The sequence below is a fragment of the Dromiciops gliroides genome, chromosome 4, assembly GCF_019393635.1.
Source record: "Dromiciops gliroides isolate mDroGli1 chromosome 4, mDroGli1.pri, whole genome shotgun sequence".
NCBI classification, from domain to species: Eukaryota; Metazoa; Chordata; class Mammalia; order Microbiotheria; family Microbiotheriidae; genus Dromiciops; species Dromiciops gliroides.
Window position 1 is genome coordinate 271,234,329 of NC_057864.1, and position 12,957 is coordinate 271,247,285.

The window sequence follows — 12,957 nt, forward strand, 5'->3', positions numbered from 1 at the left end:
TAGAGTACAGCCACCTCTTTTTACAAATGAGGAAACTGAGGCTCAGAGAACATACCAAGCAAGGGAGGTTATGAAATTTTTCTGGTAGGTGACATTTTACTTCTCTAACTAATAACTAACCAGTGAAAATAAGCTTCTAGGATTGGGCAGGGGTTCTTAACCTGGGATCTGGGTACTGGGTTTTTAAAAACAGGATAACTCTGTTTCAGTATAACTAGTTTTCTTTGCAATACTATGTATTTTATTTTAGGCATGCAAAAACATTATTTGGAAATGGGGTCCATGGGCTTCATCAGACTTCTAAAGGGGTCCATAACACAGAAACGGTTAAGAGCCCCAGTAGAATTCAGTATATAGAGTCAGTAATTAGAAAACAAAACTGGTTGCTGAATTCGATGATTTCTATTGAAATTTAAGGCCCCCCCCCAAAAAAAAAAACCTACTACAATTCAACTATTTGACACCTTAAACAAGATCCTCCTATAAATCACAGCCTCTTTTTCCTAGAGGTTATCTGATACTAGTGGGATCACACAGAAAGCTACTTTTATTTGCTAATGTGGCCTAGCTCTGTCTGAGTTGTCTCTTTTGATAGAAAAAGTATACATTCTTTAAGAACTGCTCAGACGGGGCAGCTAGGTGGCGCAGTGGATAAAGCACCGGCCCTGGATTCAGGAGTACCTGAGTCCAAATCTGGCCTCAGACACTTAACACTTACTAGCTGTGTGAACCTGGGCAAGTCACTTAACCCCAATTGCCTCACTAAAAAAAAAAAAAAAGAACGGCTCAGACACAAAGCCCCTCCTGATATGATTGGAATAGTCCCACCCAATGAATAGAGAGTGAATTGAAGAGGGCTTTGTCAGTGGGGAGATAAAGTGGGAGCATTTAGGGGAGAAATGGCCAATCCTAATATCCAGAACCTACAAGGATGTCTGTCAGCTTTGGGATGAGGTGAGGAAAATGGTCACTTTCTAAGACTTGACAGAAATATTGTTGATATCATTTGTAATATTGCCTGCCATTCCCCTTAATGATCCTAGTATTTTCAGAGTTCCAGTAATATACTTGCACTTCTACTTTTAAGATGTTTTTGATTAGATTGAGCTGTCCTACCCTGGGACCTTTCCCTGTAAACAAAGCAAGCTTGAGGGGGACCAGTGTCAAAAGTAGCTTCTCATGTCCTTAACCCCTCCTGTTGGGATTTGTGTGATGAAGGGCAAAACAGACAGAATGAAGTGAATTATTTTCCTTACTGGGATTGTGGAGGATGGCTGGCATTTCACCAGCAGGCCTAATGTGACGCTCCCCCTTTTCTCCTGAAAGTATAAGAATCTTCCGTGGATAGCAAATTTGCTCTCCTGTTATCTTGATTAAAGACTCCTTATTCCTCTTCTTGAAAGGAAAATTCTTCATTTGAGCTTTCACCCTGATTAACAAAGCAAAATGCAGGACAAAGAACATTTAAATGATTTTATTATAAGTATGTCAAGGAAGCAACACATTGACAGAGCTAATCTGTGAAGATCAGCAATGGCTTTGAGGTGGGGACAGCTTTTATAGGTAACTTTAAGACAACCCAAATAGGTCCACCTCAGCAAAAACAGGCTAGGCCCTTGAATCTCAATTCCTCTCCAAGGTAGCTAGAATGTGATAATTTGCAGATAGGAATAGGCGACAAAGAACAAGTAATACAAAAGGCTTCATATTTAAAGTCTCCTTCCCTACTACTTTCAACACTCCACTTATGAGTTTGATTTATTTCAGAACTTGACAGGCTCTAGACAAAAGTATCCTCAAATGCCAACCAGTCCAACCTCATTCCTTTTTTCAGATGAAGACATTGAGATTAAGTAATTTAGCAAAGGTCACACAGATAGGACACATCTAAGGTCAGAGTCAAATCCAGGATCTTTGATTCCACAGGCCCTATATCACACTACCTTGCATATGTAGCCCAGAAGAGGAGAAGGTAGGAGTTGAGTCCACTGAGCAGTTAATGTCACAGAGGTTCTGCTCTTTAGCTGAATCTTGTTATTCACTGTGGAGATAATCTCAAAAAGGGTAAATCCCTGATCTGACATCTCATTAATAGAGATATTAATTCTGCTATAAGTAAACTGAAATTGGAACATCTGGCTAGACTACAAGAAGAACTCTAGGGCATAGCAGTACCACATTTACCCAAAGAAAATAATGGGTCACCCTAATGGCCAAGTAAGAAGGCAGGGGAGACAACTAAAAGAAGCCACCAGATGGCATTAGCAGAGTGAAGAAACCACTGAGAACAGTGAAGAGGATTATAATGTTGCTGTTCAGGCATGTCTGAACATTTGGGGTTTTTTGGCAAAGATATTGGAATGTTTTTCCATTTCCTTCTCTAGCTCATTTTTACAAATGAGGCAACCGAGACAAATGGGGTTACATGTCTGAGGCCGGTTTTGAATTTGTGTCATTTGAAATTATATGGGGGGTGCCTATCTCTGTCCCAAGTTTTAGGGAACTTAGCTGAGGTTTCTAATATATTGCTACTTATAAATTAGAGGTTTTAGCATCAGTTTGGGGCATTAAGCATTTATTAAAGCAAAATAAATATTAGTAAAGAGAGGGCACGTGGCTCAGAAAGTTCAGAAAGGAGGGAGAGTAAGGCCACGTGGCTGCTCCTTCTGCAAGGCTAGCCAAGACAGCTCAGCATGGCCACTTCCTCTGAGCTGCCAGGTCAAGAGAGAGTCAGAGAGCATAAACTTCCTGTGGGTCTGGAGGAGAGGCAGCTCTTACACACTGCTTCAAGCTAATTGGCTAGCATCATTCAAATCTATTGGTTTACTGGACTTGAGGGTGGTCTGGAGCAGTATGTGCCAAGGTCAGAGTCCAGAGGACAGACCCTCTGAAGAGAAAGGCTTTCAGGTAGGTGTGGTTTTAATTTCTATTGCCTCTATTCACAGTCCCAGGTCCAACTTGACTGACTCTGGGCTGGTCTTAAAAGATCAGGCAGTTAGGCGCTCGAGTGAGGGAGTCTCTGGGATCCCTCAAACCCATTATTTTCTCACAAACTCAAGTTTTCCTGACTCCAAGGCCAGCACTCTATCCACTGTGTCACCTAGCTGCCCCAGATATTGACTCTATCTATCAATCATCTATCTATCTATCTATCTATCTATCTATCTATCTATCTATCTATCTATCTATCTATCTATCTATCTATCTATCTATCTATCTCCCTTTTAATCCTGCTTTAATTGCAACTAAAATAGAGAGAGTGAAGAATTCAGTAAGACAGAATAGGTTTGGGGGGCAGCTAGATGGCGCAGTGGATAAAGCACTGGCCCTGGATTCAGGAGTACCTGAGTTCAAATCTGACCTCAGACACTTAACACTGACTAGCTGTGTGACCTTGGGCAAGTCTCTTAATCCCAATTGCCTCACCAAAAAAAAAAAAAAAATTAAAAAAAAGAAAGAATAGGTTTGTCTGAGTAGATTCAAATGGCACTGTATTTTGGGACAAACTATAGAAGATGGGAAAATGATCTCTGCTGCTCCAAGTAAGGAATTTTCCTCTCAACTTCAAAGAGTGTGCTTTTGGGCCTTAAAGGTGTCATTTCATTTCAACAAGTGGTTCATTTGTCCTGAAGATTCAAAGACAGCTCAAAATCCTTCTGAGTAGCTTCTTGCTGATACTATAGATGAGCTGTTTGTTGTAATTGCCATTTTCTGTCATTATTCTCTGAGTGCAAGATGGCATATTCCTTTGGTGCCGTGTTTCGAATCACCTAACCCAGCCGCTCAGACATCCCTGCTGAGGATGATCACATTCCTAAGGTACTGCAGGTATTCACCTTTTCCAAGCAGCCCCTTCACTAATGTTCTCAGTTAGACTGGGGATCTGGCTATCCATCCCAGTCGCCATTGGAGACTCCTAACAATGAATATTTAGGATTTCTTTGCTTCAGTTCCCTCATCTGTAAAATGAAGTTAAATAATATCTGGAGTATTCACTTCACATGTCCGCTATGAGGCTCAGATAAGATAGTGTAGACAAAGCACTTTGCCAACCCCAGAACATTATATAAATGAGAGGAATATGATTCTTGCAGCAATGGCTGTAGAAAAGAACACCCATCAAATGGTGGACTTCTTTAACGCAGGGTCAGGAGGAAAGGAGATTGTTTAGAACTTTAAATGTAGCCAAAAAAAATTTTTTTTAATTAAAATACACCCTAGGTTTATGGGGTGAATGTTTTGTGAACTATTATTCTTTCTATCCCATTTTGCTAAAAGCTAATTGAATCTACTGACTGATTATTGATGGGGGACACATTGATGGAGTGCTTGTGAACTATAGTGTTAAAAGTGCAAAAACATAAATTTACCTTCAGGACTTTAGGTAGCAGACATCTTCTGAGGGCTCGACCTGTGAGTGTGAGTACAAGTTGAAGGGGAATCTCAGAAGGGTGGCTACAGATAATATTGGCTGTTATTATATAGAGCTTCAAAGTTAGCCAAGCACTTTACATACATTATCCATCAAACAATATTTGTAAAGTGCTCAGTGCAGAGCCTGACACATAGTAGGTGCTTAAGAAATGCTTATTGCCTTCCCCTTTATCTCATTTGACATTCATAACAACCCCATGAGGTAGGTATTTCAAATATTAGAAGTCCTAGGCTACTTCTGGCCAGTCATATATGACTCAGGGCTGAAGGACTTGGCCATTTGGATATGACAAAGCAATCCCCTTGTTGGCTACCGAAAAAGAAGAGCGAGTAACTTCATCATCCCTAATGTACCATAGTGCTAAACCAGGACACGTGGTTTATCTGGAAGCAGGCCTGCAAGTTCTGTACACGCTCTATTGCATTCTCATTTACAGAGGAGCAAAAAGAGACTTAGGTCAAGTGATTTGTCCTGGGTTACTTGGACCTAGTAAGTAGCTGAGGTGACATTCAACCCAGGTCTTCTTGACTCCAAGTCCAATTCCCTATCTTATGCTATATTATTCATGCAGAGGAGTGACCAAATCGCATTTATACAGTGTTTAAGGTTTGCAAAGCACTTTATAAGTATTATCTTATTTTATCTGTACAACTCTGGGAGTAAAGTACTACTATTATTATTATTCTTCTCATTTCATAGATATAAAAACAGGCAAACAGACTGTAACTTGCTTAGGGGTCACACAGTTAGGATCTGAGACTGGCTTAAAAAAGGAGTCAGACCTCAGTTAATGGATAACTTACAAGTAGGATGCTGGGTTTTTGTACCCACATAAATCAGTACCCATAACCAGAACAGAGGGACCTAGGCAGAGGAGACCTGAAGACTATAACAATGATAAAATGACAAGGGCATAGAAATTCTAATGAAAAATGGAGATATTTTGAAACTAGCCATGGGAATCAGAAAGAGACATGTGCAGAAAAGGCCAAATTTGTCCCCAGATTCACCTTATGACATGTAAACCCCCAAAACACACCTCCACTGAAAAAGGTACCTGCCTCGGAAGTTCGCTTAGGACCCCAGGAACTCCAAATTAGGATAAGCCCTCCCCTGAAACACCCCAAGGTGGAGAATATTAAAATGAGAAGGACAGGCCCTCCCCTGTACCTCCCCAAGGTGGAGATTATTATAATGAGACTGATAATCAATTTATCCATACTATAAATATAACTGTCTTTCCTTTTACTATTCCAGAGAGATACCTTTCCACTATTCTGGTTCTCTCCCTGTGGTCACTCACAGTATTGCAATAAAACTTGGGAAACTGAGTCACTGAGTCTTGTAATTCTTTTGGGATGAATCACGATCAATTTGACCCTAAATTCCATCCCACATCAATATTACATAATTATTATAATATATATTGTTATAAATGCTTATTGATTGGGTAGAATCAATACAAATTCTAAACTGTGTTTACATATTCATGTAAATGTTTATGTATGTGTATACATATACATATGTAGAGAGATAGCTATAGACACCTATCTATGTATATATATATATATATATATAGACATATTTGCAACAAAATTCAACTCTGCCCACCTCATTCCTCCCTGTGTCCCAGAAAACCAAAAGGCAGAAAGAAGCTTGCTCTGAGCTGCATCCCACCACTGTATTGTGGTAGTGCTCTTTGTGCTTCTACAGAGCTCAGTCAGAGAACTGAGGCAACAGAGGTAACTGGGGCAAGGCACCAGCATATGTGTATTGTTCCACTAGTCCATTAGGAAAGGGTACAAATAACCAGCCAGTTCTGTGCCCCTAGAAATCATCTGAGGCAGAAACTGAGGTCAGTGAAATGTGAATTCCCCAGTGAGAGAGGAGGCTAATACAACTCTGAGGTCCAGCCCCCAGGGAAACCATCGTCAAGGAAAAAGGAGTCAGAAATTGTGCAAGAAGGAAAGGATATAAGGAAAAAAGACAAATGACCAAAGATCTCAGCATAATCAGATAAGCCAATAGGGAGGATACTGATAGCAGAAGGGGATATGCCCTCCAAATCAGATAAGTGAGTCCAGATATCTATGAACAAATATTTCAAGACAAAGAAAAATTATTTAACATCTGATGAGTCAGACCTTATAGATTCTCAAAAGCACATGGAACCACAGAAACATTCCTGAATGATTTAAAATAGAAATTAGAATTGTGGAAGCAGATCTTATGTCCCGCACAGCAGAAATTATTGGCATATTAGAAAAACTTCAATCTAACCTGTCTGTAAAGCTCCTTGAAGAAACAAAAGTAAGAACAACTGATTAGGAATGCAAAAGGATGATCTGAAAGAAGAGAAGCAAAAAGCAATAACAGCAAAGGAAAACAAGCAAAACATTGATCTTGAAGACAGGATGTGTAGAGGTCATTTAAGGATTATTGGTGTCCCAGAAGAATAAGACAAGTCAAAAAATCAAAACACCATAATGCAAGAAATAATATAAGAAAACTGTCCAGATTGTCTCCAGAAGACATTATATATGTGTGTGTGTGTATATATATATATATATATATATATATATATATGGTTTTTTTTTTAAACTTAATGATGTAGATTTAATGTCAAAAGACCTATGTCCCTATCTTGGCTCAGCTTCTTGTGGTCTGTGTAACCTTAGGCGAATCATTTAACCTCTCTAGGCCTCAGTTTACTCATCTGTAAAATGAGAGTAGACTAAATAACATCTAAGATCTTTTCTAGCTTTAAATCTATGATTCCACAATTTTATGATGCTATGACATACAATTTTGTAGAAGTATGTCTTATAAACTATTGTCTATGAAACAGTTCAAACTCTTTAGCCAGGCCTTCAAGGCCCTCACTAATTACTATGATTTTACCCTTCGGCCTTATCTCTCAGTATTCTCCACATACTCTATGGTCCAGCCAAATGGAAGTAGTCACTGAACAGGACCTACAATATTTCCCAACTCTGTGCCTCTTCTTATACTGCTCTCCATTTCTCCATCTGGTAGTGTCTTCTCTTCCTAGCTACCTTATCTTTAACTATCTTTATTTAGTTTATATTTATTCTCTATATAAATATGCAGCAGGGTATGGTTAGGGCTTTCTTGACTGCTCCTGGCTGACCATTTATGCTAGCTCAGTGGTTGTATGTGGACAAGAGCCATACACAATGAAAAGGTATGGATGGGTTACAGTCTGTACTGTTGAAAGAAATACTGATCTCAATGGATTATTCATCACAAAGTGTCTCCCTTCAATTTTGTACCACTCCCTGTGCTTACTAATGTTTGTTGAACTGAATTGAACTAGATGATAAGATCCTTAAAGGCATTAACTATGTCTTCCATTTCTTTGTTTTTTAAGAATGTTCATCACAGTCTTGCACATAGTAGGGACCTGATCAATCAATGTCTGTGGATTCATGTATTGATTGACTGTCTACTTGGAACATATATAAGAACCATCCCTCCTCAAGGCAGGGCATATGATTATGGCTGCAAGTTCTGGTATAGAAATAAACATTTTTCTGGAAAATAATATTTTTAAATTTTAATACTTAAAATTGTAACTGTTTTCCCATTTATTACTTAAGTTTTATTTAAGTGGCTCTTTTGTTCTCACTTCTTTCAAAGAACATACCTAAGTTTTGTTACAGTGTTTTGATGGACAGATTACAAGCCTCAGTCCTGCTCATGGGTGTTAAAACAGAGGTCTCAGTGCCACCTGCTGTCTCGTCCAGTGAAAAGAAAGCAAGAAAGTCAACAACCGGCTTCATATATTCTACTGAACTGGAAATTCAATTGGCATTTTGGTTTTACTTTGTTAAAATTAATCTTCTGCTTTGTAATCACTGTGTATTTCTTCTTCTTCTTAATAATTTTTTTTGTCTTCTTTTTGAATTTTCTCATTTAAATTCTGTTTAAGTATGTTATCAGCAATTTGCCTCTGGGTTCAGAACCTTTTGTTTGTGTTTTTCCCTTTGTTCTCCATTGCTTCATCCAAATTCTGTATTTATTAAAGGCACTCATTATATGGAATATTTTTGTTCACTGACTTGAATCTTTCTCCCAAGTTCTAACTTTCAATTACACTCTAGTTTCCTTTGTCCAACTCCACACTGGGCCAGTCTCCATTTGGATGTCTGGTAATCAACTCAAACTCAACAATGACTCAACTAATAAATAAAAAATGTTTGTTGCGTAAAGCATTTGGGTAGGCAAAGAAGGAGTTATATTTGCTTTCAAGACAGTTATGGTATAGTTGAAAGACAAGATATGAACATGTAAAAAAGTGAATAATGCCATAATAGTGAAATCACAGTTCACAGAACCACTGGCCATTTAGTCCAACCCAAAGATAAACAGGAATGCCTTTACAAAAGCTCAATACAGAAATGCAAAAGGTGCCATTTAAATGTATGTGATCAATTGCTAAGAAATAGTACAATGAATTCTATGAGAGTTCAGAAGAGAGTTATCACTGTTGGATAGAGTGATCTGAGAGGATTCCATGGGAAGAAAATACTTTTCTTTTTTTCTTTTTTAAGTTGGGGACTTTTGTTTTTGTATCATAATAATTTTGTATTATATACCTCTTAATCTCTACCCTGCTATATATCTGCTTTAATAAGGCAGCTGGGTGGCCCGCTAGATAGAGCATTAGACTTGGAGTTTTCAAATCTAGCCTCAGACCATTACTAACTGTGTGATCCTGGGCAAGTCATTTAACCTATGTCTGCCTCTGCTTTCTCATCTGAAAAAGGGGATAATAATACAATCTACCTCCCAATGTTATTGTGAGAATAAAATGAATAACATTTATAAAGTGGGTTACAAACTTGAAAGCTCTATGTAAATGCTAGTAGTTATTATATATATATATATATATATATATATATATATATATATATATATATATATATATTTAAGTTCAGGAAAACCAACATATCAGACACATCTGATATGTTCCAATATCGTATACTGATATCCTCCCGCTTCTATAAGGAAAGGAGAGAGATGCATTTTCTCAACTTTTCGTTGGGGCTTAAGTTTGATCATTGTAATTATATAACATTCTATTTCATTTTGTTGTTTTTTCATTTTCTATTTTGGACTCATTTTATATATCATTTTCCTGCTTCTATTTATTTTACTGTGTATCAGTTCATGTATGTCTTGCCATGCTTCTCTGAATTCTTCATACACAATTTGTTTAGCCATTCCTCAAGTGATGGACAACTACTTTGCTTCTAGTTCTTGGCTACGATTAAAAAGTGAAGCCATTTTGAATATTTTGGAGCAAATGGGACCTTTCTGTTTTGACTTCCCTGGGAAATATGACTGTGGAATCTCTAGGCCAAAGGATATATACACCTTTTTTCTTTCCTTAAAGCATAATTCCACATTGCTTTCCAGATTTATTGGATCGATGCAGTCTATGATTCTATGAACTCAGAACTCCACCAATGTGGATTAGTGTGCCTGCAATTCTTTCAACATAGTCATCTTTGCCAATTTGCTGGATATGAAATGAAGGCTCAGATCTGTTTTAATTTGCATTTCACTTACTATTAGTGGTTTAAAGCAGTCTTTCATGTGGTTGTTAATAGTTTGCAATACTTTTGAGAATAATTGGTTTCATATCCTTTGACCACATTTCCACCAGGGAATGTCCCTTGAGGTCTTATATATTTGATTTCCTTTCCTAGATGCCAGATCTTTGTCAGATATATTTGTGGCAAAGGTTTTTCCTATTCAATAGCTTCCCTTTTTACCCTCACTCTATTGATTTTGTTAGGGCAAAAGCTTTTCAACTTCATATAATCAAAATTATCTGATTTATCTTTTGTGATTTCCTCTGTCCTTAGCTTAAGTAAGAATTCTCCCTTTAGCCATTATCCATTGTTGTGAAAAATACCTGAATCTATTTTCCTCCAATTTTTAAAAAATGATATGACACTCTATATTTAAGCTAATTTGTTTTTTAAAGAAATGTGTAGAACATGGAGAGGTAGATATGAGGAAAATAGACTTCTGTCACAACTGCCATCCTAACAAAAAGGAAATGCCTCAGTAAGGATATGTGAGATAAGAAATTGATAGTCAAGTCTTGGAACCTGTTGTGTTTTTTCCCCTCCCTTCTTCCTTCTTTCCTACCTTTCTCTCTTCCTCCTTTTCTCTCTTCTTTCTTTTTTCTTTTTCTTTGTCCTTCTTTCCCTTCTTCCTTCCTACCTTTCTCCCTCCCTCCCTTCCTTCCTTCCCTCTTTCCTTCCTTCCCTTTGTCCTTTCCTTCCTTCCTTTTGTCCTTCCTTCCCTCTTTTCTTCCTTCCTTCCTTCCTTCCTTCCTTCCTTCCTTCCTTCCTTCCTTCCTATACTTTATAGTTATCCAAGGAAATCTTAGGAATATAGGCTACAGGTGAGTTTAGGCAAAGAAAAGTCTTAAGTGATCTAACTTGATTTTGTCTCACACAATGATCAGACTTCACATAATCTCAGAGTTTAAACAGACTGCAGAGGTTAGAGAGACCTGTATGTGATTAAGAAGCACTTCTACAAGAAGACAAATAGTCTCCAGTGAGGAGAGCACCCAGTACCTTCCAAAGCAACCTGCTTCCACTTTGAGACAGATCCAGATGCTAGTTATTCTTTATAGTAAGCCTAAATTTGCTTCTTTGCAATACCTACCTACTGCTTCTATTCCTGTTCAAGTATAACAAATATAATCCTTCTGTATGAGAGCCCTTCATTTACTTGAAAATAGCTATCTTGAGACACTTCTTTTGAACCCTGGAATATACCCTTGGTGATATCACAGCCTCAGATCCTGTGTCATGAGATCCTCAAACCTCTAGACAGACATGACTAGTGGCTCCCTAAGATAACACTATCTCAAGAGACACAGATATTAAACAGAGCCCTGGGCCTGGAGTCAGGAACACATCTTCTTAAATTCAAATCTGGCCTCAGACATTTACTAGCTGAGTGAAACTGGGCAAGTCATTTAACCCTGTTTGCCTCAGTTTCTTCTCCTGTCAAATGAGCTGGAGAAGAAAATGGCAAACCACTCTAGTATTTCTGCCAAAATAATTCCAAACGTGGTCACAAAGAGTCAAACACATCTGAAAATGACTAAACAATAATGACTAGGTATCTCATATGGCCTTAGAAAGCTATAGTCATATCACTGATCAAAAGAATCAGGGATTCTGCACATTCTGGTTATGGTTACATTCAAGAACATGCCCCTGGCTCTTGGGATCTTTCTGTCTGCAGTGTAAGCTCCACACAATGCCTGGAAAGCATATCAAATGTCACATGCTTTTATTTGAATTCAATTCAGCATTTATTAATCCTACTATACTATATACATGCATATATACTATATATAACTATATTATACTATATATGTGTGACTTTACTATTGTAAGGGGCTAAAATTCTAGCTAGTCTGTCTAAAATATCTAATGAGTGGTCACCAATAAATTATAAGCTTTAGCAAGAGTATTTAAGTGTTTAAGTATTTATTAAAGAGTATTAGGATCAGAGAGAAAGGTAAAAATTTAACTATTTCTAAGAGATCCCATCATCCAACCTGCCATGGTGAGGTCAGGAGCAAAAAGGACAATGCTTCCTTCTTCCTCACAGAAGCCTCCTCTGAAACTGGGAACATCCCATCACACAAACACACATCTCCAAGCTAATTGGCTGGTAGCTTTGATAGTACCCACAAGCAAACGTCACTTCCTGCCACCAAGGAAAAGCCACATGGCTTACCCTCAGATGCCTTCTCCTCATGGCGGAGCTTTCCTACAGTAACTCTCCAGCACGTGGTGTCACTCCAATTGTTACACTATAAACAAATATATACTACACACATGCTATATATGTATATATGTGTATGCATATATATACTATATGTTGCAGATAGAAAATGATGAAAGACAATCTCTGTTGTTAGATAATAATCTAGTATTGAAAATGAGCTAGATATGAAAATAAATATGATACAAAATAGTATAAAAAAGAGATATGGACAAAATAATCTTATAAAAAATTGAGGAAGGAAAGACCACTTTTTTGTTTCTTTTTATTTATTTTTGTTTTTTGTTTTGTGGGTCAATGAGGGTTAAGTGACTTGCCCAGGGTCACATAGCTAGTAAGTGTCAAGTGTCTGAGGTTGGATTTGAACTCAGGTCCTCCTGAATCCAGGGCCCGTGCTTTATCCACTGTGCCACCTAGCTGCCCCCAGAAAGACCACATTTTAGAGGAATAAGGGAAGGTTTCATAGAGGAGTTGGCATCTGAGCTAGGCCTAGAGTAGAGAAGGGTATGTATTTCAGTCCTTAGGGACAATCTGCACAAATGACAAGAGACCCTATCAAGATCAAAACATTTTTTCCTTACAATTTGGCCTGTAGAATTAAGGGTGGGGGGACAGTGTGAAAAGGAGGCAAGAAAGTTAGGTCAGAGCCAGATTACAGAGGGTTTTTAAAATGC